The sequence below is a fragment of the Podarcis erhardii genome (genome assembly GCF_964252035.2).
Source record: "Podarcis erhardii genome assembly, chromosome: 12".
In the NCBI taxonomy this organism is placed as follows: domain Eukaryota; kingdom Metazoa; phylum Chordata; class Lepidosauria; order Squamata; family Lacertidae; genus Podarcis; species Podarcis erhardii.
Genome location: NC_138513.1, coordinates 32,082,528 through 32,101,741, shown reverse-complemented (window position 1 = coordinate 32,101,741; position 19,214 = coordinate 32,082,528).

The window sequence follows — 19,214 nt, the reverse complement described above, 5'->3', positions numbered from 1 at the left end:
GGTCCCATAAACCGCCTGTGTTCTGTAGTTAATGCAGAGTCTACTTTGCTATAAAGAAACCGTGCTGTTGCCTCAGAGCTGGCCTCTGGTGGAGCACAGCAATGTGAAGTCTAAGCTAGGGTTTGTAGCCTGTCACCATGAATGGTTTGTTTATTATAGTCCTTCCATTCAGAAATGTCATCTGCAGTCTGTACTTGTTAGGTCTTCTCACAGTTTTTTCCTTAAAAAAAAATTACTTAAAGAAATCTAGTGCCACCTTGTGGATTTGGGATTTACTGCAGGGCTTTAAAATCCTCACATTTTGTCAAAGGGCGGGGGATCAAAAGCGGATCGTTTAAAGAAACACAAAGCTGGGTGAGCCACAAAACTGTTTCACTTTAATTTCAACGCAGTTGATCTCAATTCATCAGTGTGTGAGAATACATTACAAATCTGTCAGTACCCAATTATCGTTGACTGCTTACTAAAGCCACATTAAATGTTTTTCCACCCGAAGATCTAAATGGCAGACTGGTATACCTTATCAGAACAGCTCTCTTTACGTTCTCAGGCTGTCAATTGTATGAAGCATATCTTACTACACTGTGGGCTGTATAAACAAGCTAGGAATTAATTTAATTAAACCCTTATTGGTAAATTTACCTGGAAATACTGAAACCTCAGGTATCTTCTCAAAGATAAGTCAAATGATATTACCTTGGCCATGGCAAAAATTCTCTCAGAGGTAATAAAAAATAGAAATCAACATGCTCTGGATAAAACATAGCGACTGTCTTGTATCTTCCCTTGTATCTCTGCTGCACTTTGCTTTCAAAACTGTTTTTGTGGGTTTTTGGACTGTAATAAAGAATGTGTGTGAATACATAAAAAACCCTCAACCACTTTTGAAAATTTACATTTAATTAACAACAATAACCTAAGTTTAAAGTGATATCAGACATAAGAACTTTGAGCTGAAGTTCTAAAACTGATTTGCACAAAAAAGATGGAGGAATCGTAAGAAATGGTTTCAAAAACACACTGTCTGTGAATCCTATGCTTGTCTACTCAGAAGCAAGTGGCGCTGACTACAATGAGATTTACTTTCAGGCTGGTGCATATAGGATTGCAGCCTAAATATCATGTGGATTTGCACATCAGTTCTGGGGGGGACCAGCCTGTTGCCTGCTGCAGAATCTTCACGCTCCGTGTAGCCAGTGGCGTAGCGTGGGGGGTGCAGGGGGGCCCGGCCGCACCGGGCGCAACATCTGGGGGTTAGGGTTAGGGGGCGCAAATCCACGGGTTAGGGGGCGCAAATTACTTGCCTTGCCCCGGGTGCTGACAACCCACGCTACGCCACTGCCTGTAGCCAGTTCACACCAGCTAAATGTATTCACATGATAGATGCATGTAGCTCCCAAAGTGGCTTACAAACGTAAGATCAATAAAAATAAGATGCATAGATCACAGGCTTTTTCCTGTGCAATTTACAAAAGACGGGGCAGGGAGATGAGGGGAAAGGAAAACAAGCAAAGCCAGGCACCAGTTCTTAAAGTTACATAATAGTTCTTATAATGACCAGCTGAAGTGGAAGCCATTCAGGGGGACAGGAGTTAAATGCAGCCGGTCTCTCAGCAGAGCTAATGGAAAGCTACTCATCTCTCCTCTACAACCTGATAGGCTCAATGAATGCCTAGGAAATCAGAAGTAGGAAAGGAGTCACCCAAGTCTCCTACCTTGCATGCATTCCCTGACCGTCTGAAAAGAGCTGTTGTAATTAGAAAAGCAGCTGTGAGTTATTCTAAAACAGGGGTAGGCAACCTAAGGCCCGAGGGCCAGATCTGGCCCAATCGCCTTCTCAATCTGGCCCATGGATGGTCTGGGCATCAGCGCACAGAAATTGTGCAGCAGCGGCACGGCGGCAGCAGGAGGCCCAATTAGCTAAAGTGGTACCTCAGGTTAAGAACAGTTTCAGGTTAAGAACAGACCTCCAGAATGAATTAAGTTCTTAACCCGAGGTACCACTGTATACACATCACTCACCTTGCACACTTAAGTCCTTTCCTCAAAAGAAGGCAGTTCTCAAAAACCTGCCAGAATAAAACAGTCTTCACCTGCTGGTGGAAGGACAACAAGGAGGGAGCCAGTCTAGCCTCTCTAGAGAGGGAGTAACAAAGTCTGGGAGCAGCCATTAAGAAGGCCTTCTATTGCTTCCCCACCAAATGTGCCTTGTGAGGTTGGCTGAACTCAAATGGGACAAATGAGTGGACCTTTTTAAGGTTTTACTTTCAGCAGTTCACAATGGGATGGATGATTTGACCTCAAGTGCAAGCATTATGGCTGAGGTGATCTCTGTCTGCTGCATTTGTTCTGCATGTGTCTTTTCACTTATGCAGGTCACCATGTCATGTTGCCATTGGTGATGAACATGCATGCGTAAATCAGTATAAGGACGTGGTCTGTTGGTGCCACATTTATCGTATTCCTTTTTTTATGGAGTTGCCTGTATTTGTCAAAGGCCTTAAAAGCTTTCGTTATGGCTCTACGTGACCCTAGTATCTTTCCTTTTCTTTCAGCTGCCTGCCCTCCAAACATGCACATTCATTACATACTAAGCATGCAGTCCTAAATATGCTGAACTGAATAATCATTCCACTAAAATCAATGGAACATATATACTTGACAATTTTAATACAGTAGGTTGAAATCAATATGAGCTGAGCATTTCTGTGGATATGCATTGTATTGAATTAGCAACACTTTTTCTTAAATTGAGCATAAAAAGCTGCTCAATACCAAGTCAAAACTATTGGTCTGTTTACCTCAGTATTATCATTTCGCAAACTCTGTGGTTTTGTGGACTGCTTAAACATTGCTGTGGGTCTTCGCAGACCACTTAATTAACTCTTTCCATCAGCATCAAAGCCAGTGCCATGTTACAAACATCATGGGCAGGCTAAGTACAGATATTCCCACCTGTTCTGCAACCTTTGCATGGAATGTGACCTTGCAGACTACCAGACGTCCATGGATAATGCCAAGGTTGCAGGTTCAATCCCTGTACGGGACAGCTGCATATCTCTGCATTGCAGAGGGTTGGACTGGATGATCCTCAGGGTCCCTTTCAACTCTACAATTCCATGACTAAGGCAATCTCTGGTCTACTGCCAGATGTTCTCCAGGGTTTCAGACATGAGACCTTTCCAGCTTTACCTGCAGATGCTGGGTGCTGAACTTGCATGCAAAACCTCTGCTCCTACCACTGAGTTATGTCCCTTCTTTGGGGAAGAAAATCTTGTTGTTGTTGTTTAGTCATTTAGTCGTGTCCGACTCTTCATGACCCCATGGACCAGAGCACGCCAGGCACTCCTGTCTTCCACTGCCTCCTGCAGTTTGGTGAAACTCATGCTGGTAGCTTTGAGAACACTGTCCAACCATCTCGTCCTCTGTCGTCCCCTTCTCCTTGTGCCCTCCATCTTTCCCAACATCAGGGTCTTTTCCAGGGAGTCTTCTCTTCTCATGAGGTGGCCAAAGTATTGGAGCCTCAGCTTCAGGATATGTCCTTCCAGTCAGCACTCAGGGCTGATTTCCTTCAGAATGGATAGGTTTGATCTTCTTGCAGTCCATGGGACTCTCAAGAGTCTTCTCCAGCACCATAATTCAAAAGCATCAATTCCCTTTTTTATGGTCCAGCTTTCACTTCCATCTTAGCATTTACCTAAACCAGGGGTAGTCAACCTGGTCCCTACCGCCCACTAGTGGTCGTTTCAGGATCCCAGGTGGGTGGTAGGGGGTTCTGGCACATGTTACTGTAGCCCTGGTGGGTGGCAAGGAAATTTTACCATCAAGAAAGATGCATTAGTGGGCGGTAGGTATAGAAAGGTTGACTACCCCTGACCTAAACTATACATTTTGGACTGAAACATGAACTATCCCACATTTACCAATGAGCAAAACAGTCTAATAATGCAACCCAGTGTTTGTTTACTCGAAAGTAAATGTTGTTATAACCAACAAGGCTCACTCTAAAAGTATATATGTGCAAAGAATTGCATGGTTAAACATCGATAGTCCACATCTTTAAGATCTCCTAATAAAATGCCAGCTTAAAAATTGTTTCCGCGCCTCTCCCCCAGCTTTGCTAACATCTCAATCTCCTCCAGTTATAAAGAAACACACTATAAAATATTTTCCACCCCTTTAAAGAAGTTCCCCATGTTTGCTTTACCATCCATCTCACTTCCTCTCTGAATTTTAATTATGTGCTAACATAATCACTGAAAGGAGGTCATGGAAAGTTCAGGCACATTTTATGTCCCTGCTTGTTTTGTGGCTTTCAAACTGTCCACATTACTAAAGGGGCAATATATCACACACAAACACACACACACACACACAAACAAACACACAATCTGCATCAGCTGTTGCTTTAATCCAAATCTAGTGAAAGCTGTATGAACTCCCTTCTTGGCATTTACACAAGTCAGGGAATGACTGGAGTTGCTGGGTTTATTTTTATTTTTTTAAAGTGTGTTTTTAAAAACTTGTTCACCCACATGAACAAATCCAATCTCAAGCGACAACTGCTGTATTTGTGGCTCACCTGGTCCCTAGGTTTCAGAATAGGCAACTGTTCCTGCTCTCAGTTGTAACTAGTGATGTTGGTGAAGTTTAAAATACCAGCTTCTAAGGATGAGGAGAAATTTGATTCAGTTCACAGTCAAGGCCAAATCTATCAAATTCACACTTTCTGAAATAATATGAGAACTGAAACACAGCCATATTTAGGAATTCAGCTATATGTTTTTTTGTGGAGCAGTTCTCCAACCAAACAGTGTTTACAAAAATGCATCTAATTAGAGGAAAGTGAATATTAGTGAATATTATATACATAAATGCATTCAATGGATTTATAAGGCCCCCAAGAGAGGATACTCAGAGGGTCTCTAAGGATCGACCAGGATAAGTACATTGCTCATGTTTTGCATATCCACTCCCCCAATTTAAATGAATGAATGAAATATCACTTTGTTCTGCTCTGTTACAAACTAGGCAGCATTTCCCCCTCCTCCAACATGGAATGTAAAACGAGATCCTGCACACATGAGATCAAGCAGGCCTGGCTCCAGGTTTTGGGCCCCCTAACCAGGCTGCACTTGGAGGGACCCACAAGTGCCCATAGCCACTTGGGCCCCCTGGTGGTGCCATGTCTGTAGCTACCAACCTCCTCCTTGTATACCCAGACTCTCCAAGTGCCCCTGTTTTCCAGGGGACAGTCCCGGATTTATAAAAACCATCCTGGTTTCTGATCTGATCCCGGAATGTCCCGGTTTTCCTTGGGACACCCCTATTTTCATTGGAGAAATGTTGGAGAGTATGGAGTTATCCAATCTCCAAGCTATCTGAAGGCAGCCCAGTATAGGGAAGGTTTTTTTTTTTTTTTTTTTAAATGTCTAATGTTTTTATATATGTTGGAAGCCACCCAGAATTGCTGGGGCAAACCAGTGAGATGGGTGGGCTATAAATAGTAACATTATGGAATAGGATGTCCCTATTTTCATTGGAGAAATGTTGGAGGTTATGCTTACCCCTTTGTGTTCACATGCAGATGTAAGCAGGTGGCGCTGTGGTCTAAACCACTGAGCCTCTTGAGCTTGCCGATCAGAGGGTTGGCGGTTCGAAACCCCACGACGGGGTGAGCTTCCGTTGCTCTGTCCCAGCTCCTGCCAACTTAGCAGTTTGAAAGCACATCAGTGCGAGTAGATAATTAGGTACCACTGTGGTGGGAAGGTAAATGGCGTTTCCCAGTGCTCTGGCACTTGTCCCGTTGCACCAAAAGTGATTTAGTCATGCTAGCCACATGACCCGGAAAGCTGTCTGTGGGCAAACGCCGTCTCTCTTGGCCTGAAAGCAAGATGAGTGCCGCAACCCCATAGTTGCCTTTGGCTGGACTTAACCGTTCAGTGGTCCTTTACCTTTATCTTAGCTGGTGGCAGTGACAGTGTTATAATGGCCTAGGAGCTGAGCAACCTGCCAGCCCTGTATGGTACCTTGCAGTCACCATATTTCATCTTGCGCAGCTGTGTGGGGTATAAAATATTGTGGCCATCAGGAACCGATTGGAGCTGAGTGGCTGCTTAGCTCTCAGCTCATTACAGCAGCACTGCTGCTTAACATTCTTCTATTTACAGATAGGTAGCCGTGTTGGTCTGCCATAGTCAAAACAAAACAAATTCCTTCCAGTAGCACCTTAAAGACCAACTAAGTCAGTTCTTGGTATGAGCTTTCGTGTGCATGCACACTTCTTCAGATACACTGAAACAGAAGTTTCCAGACCCTTCTATATAGTGAGAAGGTGGGGAGGGGTATTACTCAGAAGGGTGGTGGGAATGGGTGAATGGGTTCCCACCACCCTTCTGAGTAATACCCCTCCCCACCTTCTCACTATATAGAAGGGTCTGGAAACTTCTGTTTCAGTGTATCTGAAGAAGTGTGCATGCACACGAAAGCTCATACCAAGAACTGACTTAGTTGGTCTTTAAGGTGCTACTGGAAGGAATTTGTTTTATTCTTCTATTTATTAGGGAAATGTTAAGGATTTCTGCAACTGATGACAGGGGAAGAGTTTTCATATTCAGCCTAAAGTACTAGAGCTTCCTCAACTTCCCTATGAAAAAATGTGTGTTTGTGTGTCCGGCTTTTTAAATGCGTGTGTATTGAGGTGGGGGAACAAACAAGACAGGAACATAGAAAAAGATTGTATTTGATACAAACAATGCACATTTAGTTATAAGTAAGTTCCGCTTTGTTTGGTTGAGCCTATTCCCTGAGAAGCATGCCTAGGATTTTCGCTGAAACTAATTATAGGCAGCGATTGTTTTAGGCACATCCAAAATGAGCGTGATCAAAAAATGCGCTCATTGCCCCAAACCTGGAAGTGACCCAAAAACAACACAGAAAGGGGCAGGATGGGGGCAGGCTTTTTCAATGGTGTTTCAAATATATGCGATTTCACTTAAACACACAGTGCCTTGGAACATAAATTGGGAGCTGCCTGTACACTAACAGCAAATGTGAGTGCTGTGTTAAGGTACCTATGTAGCCAAATTGAGGCTACTGGAAAACAAGACAGAGGTATCAACATGCACAGTGAAAGAAACCCCAAAGATTGCAAGATGGCTGAGTGTTGGGATGAAATAATGGAGAAGAAATAATGTGAAATTGGCTGGAGGGGCAGCTGAGGGGGAAGGAAGTACCCTGAAATAAGGAATGGCTGGCTTAACAATGAACACTCCATACTGCAACATTTAGTTGTGGATCTCACTTTGTAATACGGATTCTGAAATATGAGTGAATCCGCATTTAATGTTTAATAGACTATTGTATTTTAATATTCTGTTGAAAGCTGCCCAGAGTGGCTGGGGAAACCCAGCCAGATGGGCGGGGTATAAATAAATTATTATTATTATTATTATTATTATTATTATTATTATTATTATTATTATATACTTTCTGCACTTCGTAGCATCTTACGTTTTCCATCTCACTGGTGCTTTTCTTGTTGGCAGCTGTCACGGCAATAAAATGGTTTGTTGCGGCAGAAGAGCATTGACATGAGATTTATCCCTTAAGCAAAGTTAAAACCCCATTGACATTTTGTGAAAATTGTGCTATTAGATGAAGCTCTTGTCAACGTGGACTAAATCAAACATAATTTTCAAACGGCATCAGCGTTTCCCCAATGATCAGGTTTCAGACAAAGTTGACATGCAGAAGAAATCACAATTCAGCTTTCTATTTATGACTGACAGATTCAATTGGTTAATTACTGTATCTTCCCCCCTTTTTTATTTTCTTCTATAATTCTTGTTAACAGGCTGGATTCAACTGTTGCTATTTTCGCCTTGTTATCACTACTCCGTTTGACATGTGAGTCATAATTGTAATAAGCAATGTGAGTAATGACTGTAATGACTTTATTTCCTGCCTCTATTTCTCACTATGCCCGCCCCTGTGGTGGTTTGGGATTTGTGCTCTTCTCGGAGGCAGCGGCCATTATTAATGCAGATGTGTCAAAATGGACAGCCAGAAGTAGCCATTGTTTCTCTTGAAAGACAAGCCACGAAGCTATCTGCTCTCCAAGGTTTCAGCCTTAAATAAACTTACTCTACAATCCCATTGTCTCTGAGAGAGGACAATCTCAGGAAACTCCGGAAGTTGACTTACACTGAGTCAGACCACTGGTCCATCTATGACTGGATCTACACAGATATAAAAAAAACCATGAAAAAACACTATAACTATATCTACCCCAATGCAATTTGCCATTGACTTTGGATTGCAGCTCTACAGCGCTATCCAGTGTCACATTTCTATAACATAACATTATAATTGACCTGTGTTACTGAATCCTAATTTAGTACTGTCGACTCTGACAAGTACTGAAACACCAGGTTTTTAGGCAGGAATCTCTCCCATTCCTACCTGGATATGCTGAAGATTGAACCTGGAGTCTTCTGAATTCAGAACAGACGCTTGGCCACATATACCCATTTTTGTATGCTGTTCCCACTAATATAATGAGTATTCTATATATCTTATTGGCATAGAGCCAGTGTGGTGTAGTGGTTAAGAGCGGTAGACTCGTAATCTGGTGAACCGGGTTCGCGTCTCCGCTCCTCCATATGCAGCTGCTGGGTGACCTTGGGCTAGTCACACTTTTTTGAAGTCTCTCACTCACCTCATAGAGTGTTTGTTGTGGGGGAGGAAGGGAAAGAAGAATGTTAGCCGCTTTGAGACTCCTTCGGTAGTGATAAAGCGGGATATCAAATCTAAACTCTTCTTCTTCTTCTATCCCAGTGTACATATGCAGTGCAAAATTTGCCTTGAGCCTATACTCAGTCAGCAGAACATGATACTTTTAATCTTGAGGCTGTGGGTTCAAGCCCCACATTGAGCAAAAGTGTTATGTACTGAAGTTCTCACCCTGGGCCAGTAGGGGGATACTGTAGATAGTTATGCAAATAAGGGATCAAAAGTGGTGTTCAGTGATTGGATAGTTTTAGAAAATTGTTACAGTTACATTGTACTGGAGCTCTATATAAGCAGGCTGACTGAACCTTTCAGTTCAGTTCTGTCCTGGCCTGTGAATAAACAAGAGCTGTTTGAAGAATCGCTGTGTCGTCTGATATGTTCACCCGCAACTTAACAAAAAGATTCCTGCATTGTAGGGGATTGGACTTGACCCTCGTGCTCCCTTACGATTGAACAATTGAAGGATGGACTGGGCTCAGGTATTGTTCAGGAGCATTCACATTTAAATGCAAGCTGAACTGAATTTCTCTTTCATCCCAAGGAGTAAGGCCTATCTTCCCCGTGCAAGATTTCTATACTGAGCGCTTGGGGTGAAATATAGCTGCATGCAATTAAACAGTTCTTTAAAACCTTCATTATTTGGATTCCCTGCTTTCACAAAGACATCTCATTGTCATGCCCGGGACTATTGTTCTGCACCAAGCAGCTCCAAACACCAGTGTCATGCTTCGCAAATATTTGTCTAACTTTTGCTTGAAGAAAAATGATTAAGAGATTTGAGTTGTTTATACAATACTAGCGTGTTCCAATATAAGCAGAGGAGTTTACAGAAGAATCCCCATGACACCAGTCTTTCTCATCAGGATAACCATTTAACTTTGCTTTTATGGAACATATGATGAATAAAGTGCCAAAAATTTGCTTGATATTCCTAGTGCAAGGACAACAACCCAGAGAGGCTGTGCTGTGTGTGCATGTGTATGATCTAAACAGATTAACAAAAAACATTTTATTGGTTTGGATCTAGGTTACGTTAGTTGTACTTAAGTCTCATTGACTTTAATAGGAGCTAAGTCATAACTGACTGGTTCCATTGATTTCAGTGGGATACAATTTCTATTAACTTTCAGTGCAATCCCAAGTCATGTCTGCTCATAAGTAAACCTCACTGACTTGCTCCAGCTAAGGATTTTAGCCCTTGCTCCAGCTAAGGATTTTAGCCCTAATCTAGAGCCAAACCATTGCATGGGATCCACCTAACAAAGGGCTTCTGCATTTGCAGTGGAGTTTTTCCTCGCTTTCCTCCTCCTGCACTTCCTGGACCCACTGAAATTGTGTGTGTGTTGGGACACACACACACACACACACCACTCAACAGCAAGTAGCAGGAGGAAAGTGGGAATTGTTCTATATGGAAAGCTGAAATGCTTTTGCTGGTGTGGCACAGTGTTTAATTTCACCCTAATGCCTGTTCATCTGCGTTTATTTATTTATTCAAAATATTTGTACCAGTGGCACTGTTAGATGGGGGCCTGGGAGCCAAGACTGAGGTAAGAAAGCACCACTTCCTTCAGGCAGCCCTTTGGCTCATAGGGATGTTGCTTAATGTCCAGATTTTAAGGTAGGTGAGTGGGAGAGGCAAGGACTACTTTCTACAGAGTGGCCAAATAGTCTGGGCTAAACCAAGTTGCTTTTATGTAGCTGGTCTATGTGCCGGACTCACGCATCTTTGAAGCCTCCAACAAAAGACCTCCCACTTGAAAACCAACACATCTTTCATGTATTCCCTTTGTGTCAACTGATTCAGATTAGAAAGGGATCCTTTGTGAGCCAAAATTTCCTAAGGGTGAACCTGCTAATGATTAGCTGAACAATGATGTCCGCAAGCCTTCAGTTAGTGCTGAGGAAAATATTCCCCACACACTGTTAAATGAGAAATTATGAACTGGTGTCACTTACTTTGTTGACATTAATAAACTCTGTAATCCTATACTCATATACAACAGTGCTATTATGAAAATTGTTCTGGCTTTGCTGGAAACACGGCATGTTCTATCATCCTACACCTTAGCGAGGATCTCAGTCTACCCTCTGCTTTTCCCCCTGCCTTTTAAATTTAAAACAGTCAAAAAGTCATGAACGTCAAAATCATTCTAATATGGCAGTCCCTGACTAATCTTGCCCCTTTCTAACATTTCTGTGTTTTTCTTTCTGTAAATCTACCAAAGAATAAAATAATATAAATTTGGGAATAAGGGGATTTCTCAGGTTGGTGAAGGGAATGTATTCTGTGCCCCATTGGTGTGGTGGCTGCAAAACCCACCCTTCTTCTTATAGGAAATGCTCTTTGGGTGGGTGGGGGGCACACAAAAATGGGTGGTTGAGGAGGGTCAGTTGGGTGTGTGTGTGAGAGAAAAGTGCCTATTTTCATCTGAGGAATGTTGGAGGGTATGCTGCAAGTGTCTATTATTTTATAGACAAAGCTGGCCCTAACATTAGGCAGAGTGAGGCAACTATCTCAGGTGGCAAATATTGGGGGTGAAAGCAGCTGTTCCTCCAGAGCATGTGCTTCTTTTGGGGGACTGAGCTGTGTATGCCACAAGACCTCTCCTGGGGCTTTATATTAGTCTGTTGCCTCAGGTGTGGCAAAGGACACACTCCCAGTGTTTGAAGTAAGCTTCAACAGCCAATCCAGTTGGCTTCTGTTGATGGACTGAGGCGGTGACGCCATCTTGTCTTTCACCTCAGGCAGCAAAATGTCACGCACTGGCCCCATTGATAGTGCTTTATGAAGTTTGAGATGCTTCTAAGAGTTGGCAGTTGACTCCTTTTGCCGTAACGTGAGGTAATCATTTGACAGCCTGCAATTACTCCTTGTCTCCACTGCCGTAATGTCAAGCTACAATCTTGACGCCTGCAGAAAATGTGATTATTAATGTACCTCCCCTAAGCTCACATCTGTCTCTGGAATTCTGGAGAAGACATGGACAGAAAGGAACATGGTGCGTCTCTAAAGGATGAAGCTTGCCCTTTTGCTCCAACTACTAATTGTTCTTTAGGGACGACTAGTCAAATGTAAGAGTCAGGACTCGGTGCCCATCAATGTCTTTAATGAGAAATCTCTGTGCAAGGGGTGAAACGTACTCCAAACGTTCTTCAAATAGGCAGTGGCATTTCCCCATTGGGAAATCCCAGAATCTATTAGATAAGCTAGATAAAATGATCGGCAGCGGTTGTCCTCAGGTGAAGAGCAGAATCCTGCACTCTGTATATAGGTTTGCCAGGAGAATGTGATGGTGAGGAGGAAAGAATTCAGCAAGACTATTTTTTTGCGCTTATAGAAAATGAACTTTGGGCCTGTCCCTAGGCTAATCCTCAAAGCAGTATAATTAATGACACTGGAGAGTTTGAGAAAGTGAGAAGACCCTTTGAAAAGGGTATTCTAAAGTTATAAAGGGGACATCTTCAACTCCCAGAACGTGGAATTTCAAGTTCATTTAAATATCCACTACTTAGTAATATCTAAGTTCAACAGAAAGTCTTTAAAAATCTCTCGTTCATCTGTCTGGGAAATGTATCGCTCCTGATATGTTGCTCCTGGCTCCATCACAGGTTTTTGGAGGGAGAACACAGGGCAATGATGTTGGGCCATTACTTCTATTTCCCCTAGTTTATTTTCTCATTTGCTTAAAACAAAATGAATGTACGCCTGGAGTTCTGAGTTACAGCTTGTCCTACGATAGGTTCAGTTACTGGGACACTAGATCCATTTGGGCCTCTTAATGCGTTCTTCCCTCTTATATGCCTTCTTATAATTCTTCCAATGGAATGGAGTCCTGTTTAGACTCTGTAGGGACATTGCTGCTATCACTGGTAACCTCCCAAAGTACAATTCTTGGAGGAAACATTCTTGTGCAGTTCAGTCAAGAACTTCAATCATTCATAGTGTCCCCTAATAGCAGAAAATGCCAGAGGCTAGCATGCAGCGCCATGAATAGAGCACTATTCATAACTTGTACTGTTAAAGCTGATTTAAACTTCTACATCTTTCCTACATTAAAGGGAGGATACTGGGCTTTGTGAAACATTGGCATCAATAGCTTTTGCCACCACAATGTTTCATGTTTTTAATACCCTTTTAGGGATGTAGCAGTGGCATTAAAAGCAGCATTAAATATCTGTAAATGTTTTAGAATGGTAAAGCCTGGAGATCAAGTTTCTGTCTTTAGATATTCCATTGTTTCCCACTGACTGGTGTCATTAATATTAAACTGGATACCATAGTCCTGACACAAGTAATGGTTTCTGGTAATAAGATTGTTTTAAGAGAAATGTACTTCTTAAAAGTTTTGGATTTATTCCAATGCATGTTTACCAAAATTTATAAATTCAAAGCTGTTTTTATTTTGTCTTGATGAAGATGTCTTGGTGTGTCTATAATTTCCCTCCCCGGTCCAACCTTTTAGTTTCATGAGGAATATTCAGTTTCCTTGTTTGCAGTACTACAAATTGGAAATAATCTTTTTCGAGTGCAATGCTTATGAGATTAGTAGAATCTGGACAGTGGAGAGAGCACAGATTCATAAAAAATGCCTGCCCAAATAAACTGACACTGGTTGGGTAAATTGCATTAACTCCCATCTATTTTATGCCACTGACTATTTGCTTCCAAGGTGTCTCTTGCCTTAACCTTGTCTGTTGTACATCTGTGCTGTCCAGAGATGGCAGTGTTTCAAAACATTGCAGCTGAAGAAAATGAGCCTGTTGCTCTTACTCTGCCACTCCTATTTATGATCAGGCATAATTCTGTACAATAAGGCATCAAAGTGTGAAGTAACAAATTATCAGTTTTCAACTTTCTCATCTTTGTTGCTCGTTTGACATAAAATAATTGCTGCAGCCAGGAAAAAGTGTTACATATTACAATTGCACTGCCATCATGGAATGACTGTAAGATCAAGTGATAGGTTGCATTTGTGAAACATCCATCAGAGATAAAAACATTGCACACATAGCTTTCATGCCAGTCTACAACACAGAAGATATGCTGTTTTCTGGTGAAAGCAGTTCACACCAGGTCATCAAATAGTGAGCAGTCAGGTGTGTATACAGGTGAAAATAGGGACCACATAGAGTTGGTTGCCTGGTAGTGTTGTCACACGTCTGGACAAACCTGGAATACTGTACAGTGGTACCTCAGTTTAAGAACAGCCTTGTTTACGAACTATTTGGTATACAAACTCCTCAAAACTGGAAGTAGGTGTTCCGGTTAGTGAACTTTACCTCAGTCTACGAACGGAAGTCGAACGGTGGAAGGGCACCGGCCGTGGGAGGGCTCATTAGGGAAAGCATGCCTCGGTTTACGAATGGCTTTGGTTTAAGAACAGACTTCCGGAACAGTACCACTGTAGTGGGAAGCAGTGTCCAGGCAGAAACCGTCAAAAGTATCTGGGAAAATCCAGACGTATGGCTATCCATGTTGGCAGAGTTGTTTTTGCCTATTTTTCCACGACATCTCTTGTGTCCGGATTTTTACTTTTTGAAATATGGCAGCCCTGTTCCCTGGTGATGTTGGACTAACACTCCCATCATTCTTGACTGCTCCCCCTGCCGGCTATGGATGATGGCAGTGGTAGTCCAACAACATTTGGGAATCCAAGGCTGATACAGAGAGATGTGCTTAGAATGACGACCAGTATACATTCTAAAGTGGTTTCAGCAGACTTTGATAAAATATATATTGCTGCTGAAGCAGCGAATGTGTGTTCCAAGCAAATTCTGCCACAATCCTGTGCAAGATGACTCAAGCATAAGTTTTGGTCCGCTCACTGGAACTCACTCCTAAGTAAATGTGTCTAGGACTGCAGCCTTAGAATGTCTGTCTTCACCCTTCCGTGATTAGTACAAATCATCAGCACTCATAAGACTCTGATGGTGAAAAACTAGAGAAAAATTCAGAGGCCTTGAATGATCCCTGGCTTAAAAAAAATTGCAAACACATCTCATGTAATTTATTATCTATGTGTTTTTGAACCAGATTTGGCTTTGAAATTCTCTTTTAAATACAAACACTCTTCTTAAGTGGTGTAATTTCCTAAGATTAGCATTAGAAGATAGTGGGTGGTCTCTTTTGATAATTATACTGGTTCCCCAATGCTAGAACACATGTCCCCTGCCTTTTGCGGGGTCCCTTTTACAATCTTCCAGCTGCCCTTTTGTTTTTCCAGACTAATTCCACATTAGCTTGCAAATGTGGGAAGGTGAAAGCTAAAGACGGGCAAGATAGCTTGCCTCCAGTCAGCAGGGTAAAACTAAGAACTCAGGGTTACTTCCAGCTGAACTGCTTACTGAGTAGTCAACCTGATTTATTTCCAGAGAGATTATGAGATGTTGGCTATTTAGTGAGCATTCCTTCCAATTTGTTTGCGGGGAGGATAGACGTTGTTGCATCAAAGCAAGTGTTATCCCACACTTTCTAGTTCAGTGCCGTGTCACTTTCCTGATCACAAAAGTCCCATCTTTGGGGAAAGTGGGTTCATAGCACAGGAACACACATTGCCAGAATGTGATTGGATCCCAATGGAAAATCGCAATGGTCTTGCCAAAGCACCCTCGATCTCTGTGGCTCATTGAAACTTCCCCATGGACATTCAAAGGGCAGCCGTCTTTTGGGTCTCCTATTTGTTTACGGTAAGTGTGACTTAGGTAGGCTCATCTTTAAATGCAAACTGAGTCAAATAGTACCTCACCCATTCCTGCCCTTCGTACAAGGGAATTGAAGCTAACCTTGACAGAGTTCCAATGTATCCAGCATGATCAACTTTCAGAGCTTTCCATTTCGAAGGGGATGCTGATTCCCTACAAACCACTTACGCTTTTGGATCGTGCCACCTGGCTGCCATTGCTTCCATTTGTATTTATGCATTAAGAATAGAATTTGCTCAAATAGACAAATCATCCTTCACTAAATATCTGAACAGGAGTAGTTAGCATTTTATATCTGGCAGTGGACCATAAAAGAGGAACTGAATTATCTCCACTAGCTAATATATTTTGATGGATCAGTATTTACTTTATTTTTCTATTTTTCATTTACTTTGTTTTTCAGTTTATTTAATTGCCTGCTAAAGAGGTTTTGGTTTGTTACACAGATAGTGGAAGATTGTCTTGGCTGTGTTCTTGGTATGATTGTTTGAGTTTGCCCCAGAGACACTTACGCTGCGATAGACTGCAATGCCATCGTTAAATCAGTGTGTTTTTTTATGGCCTCTGAAAGAGACTTGACAACTTGCTCAAAGGTTGATCACTGACAGATTAGAGAACTGATGCAGGATTTTTGTTGAGTTAAACTATGGTGTGATTTTTAAGCCAGAAGGGCAATTCATTGTGTTGGGGCATGGGATTTATCACCCCACTGGAATGCAACATTCTTTCCAAAGTCTCTCCTTGGTCTGATATTTAACCAAATCTCGATTCCATGCATAAACGGACAAATGCACAAAACATGCATAAATGCACAAAACAATCAACGTTAGGCTGCATTTTCTGCGAGGCTCAAACGAATTCTTCCATTTGCTCCACTAGAGGGCACTGTGGGCTACATAAACAAAGTGCAATGCCTCGTCCCTCGCACACGCTTATTTAAGCAAGAACAAGTGAAGTTTAGAAGGCAACATGCATTTGTTTTCTCTGTTCTGTTAATGTTCTCCTTCCAATCCTTTCTCCCAGCCTTTTAAATATGTAGAGCTGTTAAAAGGAACTTTGCAGTCCTACCATTCCCTCAAAATAAAAGTTTTGTTTAGACATGAAGCCTGAAAAAAGTTTGTTGTTGTTGTGAAGATAGGCTTGTTTACACATTTTAAGATTCCTGAGGATTTCTCCATGCTCACCTATTCTTGTTTGTAGGAGCAAGATATCTGCAAATTGTTTCGTGGTCATCAGTTTGCTCCTCCTTTCAGTGAATCCATAGGTCTCTGTTACCTTGTAATGAATTCTGGATCCATCTCGCCTTTATGTACTCCAGAGGAGTCCCATAGCGCTGTTTGCAATAGCAGGGAGGAGCGTGCACAAGATAAGAATCCTATGGGTCAAATTCCTGGATCACGAAAAATCAGAGGCAGAAGTGAATTCTCGTAACAGATTGTCAAAAAGGACAGATCGTCAGGAGAACGGCACATATGGTCCATATTCTCTGCCTGTCCATGTTGTGAGGTAGAGTTCTTCAGAATTTTACGTTTTTAAAATAATAATAATTTGTACACTGAGAGTAGAAATCACAAGAGTTCCATTGGGCAACACGCACGTAAGGAATGGCAGTATCAATGGAAGTGACTCTCTCTTGCAAACTGTTACCAGGCGGAAGTGCTTTCACAAAGCATTCTTCCGTTGTGCTGGAAATGATGTATTTACTCAAATGTAATGCGTGCCTTTTTCGGCCAAATCAAGTCACGAAAATCAAGGTGTGCATTAGATCTGATGGCGCATTTACACTCACCAGCAAATACTCTTTTGGTTTCAAGGTTTTGAAAATGGAGGTACGCATTAGATTCGATGGCGCGTTAGATTTGCGTGAATACGGTACGTCATTTAAGCTTCTTATCTGACTTGATCTGGCTGTCGCATAAGAATCCCGTGGGAAGCAACAGGGCCTGTGCAGAAAAGCAACAGCCAGAACCAAGGAAGTCACCACCCAACGTCTACCAGAAAGAGCAACAGAGATTCCACACAGTAGACGCAACAGGGGCCACACAAGGCTGTAGAAACAAGGGCAGGAAACCCTCATCAGAGAAGTTCAGTGGCTGGACTAGCTCAAGAAGGAGAGCACTGAAAACTATAAAGGCATCTAACACCTACTTTTATGGTTTCTTAACCATTCTACCCTGAAGGACCTCCTTCTGCCAGGACTTTTAGCACATTCAGTTTATGGCCCTCTTAAAATAGCAATGGCCAATGCTTTGGAGAACATCTACACAGGTTCTGCTCAGAGATGTTCCTGGGTGAAGTTCAAGGTGTTACTATTGGTATAAAGCAGGCATAGGCAAACTCGGCCCTCCAGATGTTTTAGGACTACAATTCCCATCATCCCTGACCACTGGTCCTGTTAGCTAGGGATCATGGGAGTTGTACACCCAAAACATCTGGAGGGCTGAGTTTGCCTATGTCTGGTATAAAGCCTAGCTTGGGACCAATTGATTTGCAAGACTGCCTAACCACTGATGCGTCCATGTGACTGCTTTGAGCTGTGAAAATGGCTATTTTACAAGTGCCTATTTTTTACCTAACACTCATTCTGCTGTTGTAAGAAAACAATATTTTAACGTGGCAGCACGGCTTAAAATGTTTTTATTTAGGCAAGACAACAACAACAACAACAACAACAATTTTATCATTTATACCCTGCCCATCTGGCTAGGTTTCCCCAGCCACTCTGGGCGGCTTAAAGGATATATAAAAACATAGTAAAACATTGAACATTAAAAACTTCTTGATACAGGGCTGCCTTCAGATGTCTTCTAAAAGTTATGTAGTTCTTTATCTCCTTGACATCTGAAGGGAGGGCATTTCACGGGGAGGGCACGACTACCGAGATGTTGTTGTGCTGTGAAGTCAATTATTTTTAAATGTTTTGATATTTTTTTAAAAAAATAATAATTTCAATACCTCTTCTAAACCGCTTTGAGGTGTTACTTTTTTCAACTTTGATTGAAAGTTTTCCATGTAAGATACCAATAAATATCACACTAATCCAAAACAGAAAAATAGAAAAAGAAGATGAAGAAATAATAATAATAATAATAATAATAATAATAATAATAATAATAATTATACCACCCTATACCTGGAGGTCTCAGAAAGGAAGAGAATAAAGAAGAAAATAAAGGAAGGAAGGAAGAAAAGGAAATGACCAAGTCCTCTATCAAAATTAAATCTTAATCCTTATTCCACACACGGAAAAGTGAGCACTCCCTGCTCTCACCTGGGAGTCCCCCCCTTCCCCCAGCGCTGCCCCTCACACAGAGCCCCTCATCTCCATCACCTTCCTGTGTCTACCTTCCATGATATGAGATAGGGAACTTCAAATTACAGAACAAAACCTAAGTATAATGAGAAGAAAGAAAAATAAAATGTTTAAAATAAATGCGCACAAGTAACACCTCTCCACAGTCAGCTGTAGCTGTTTGTTCTAAAGTGATTCCTCCTAACAAGGGCCCTAATTCCTGAAAACAAATTTCGGAATCCATTAAAAATATTACGTTAACCTTCATTCTTCATCTTGTTAATAATGCAACTGAATGTGGAGAAATGGAGATGATTCAAAAATGTGTGGATGAAAAATGAAGAATGACAATACAGTCATACCTTGGGATGAATACGCTTCACCTTAAATATTTTCGGGTTGCGCTCCTCGGTGACCCAGAAGT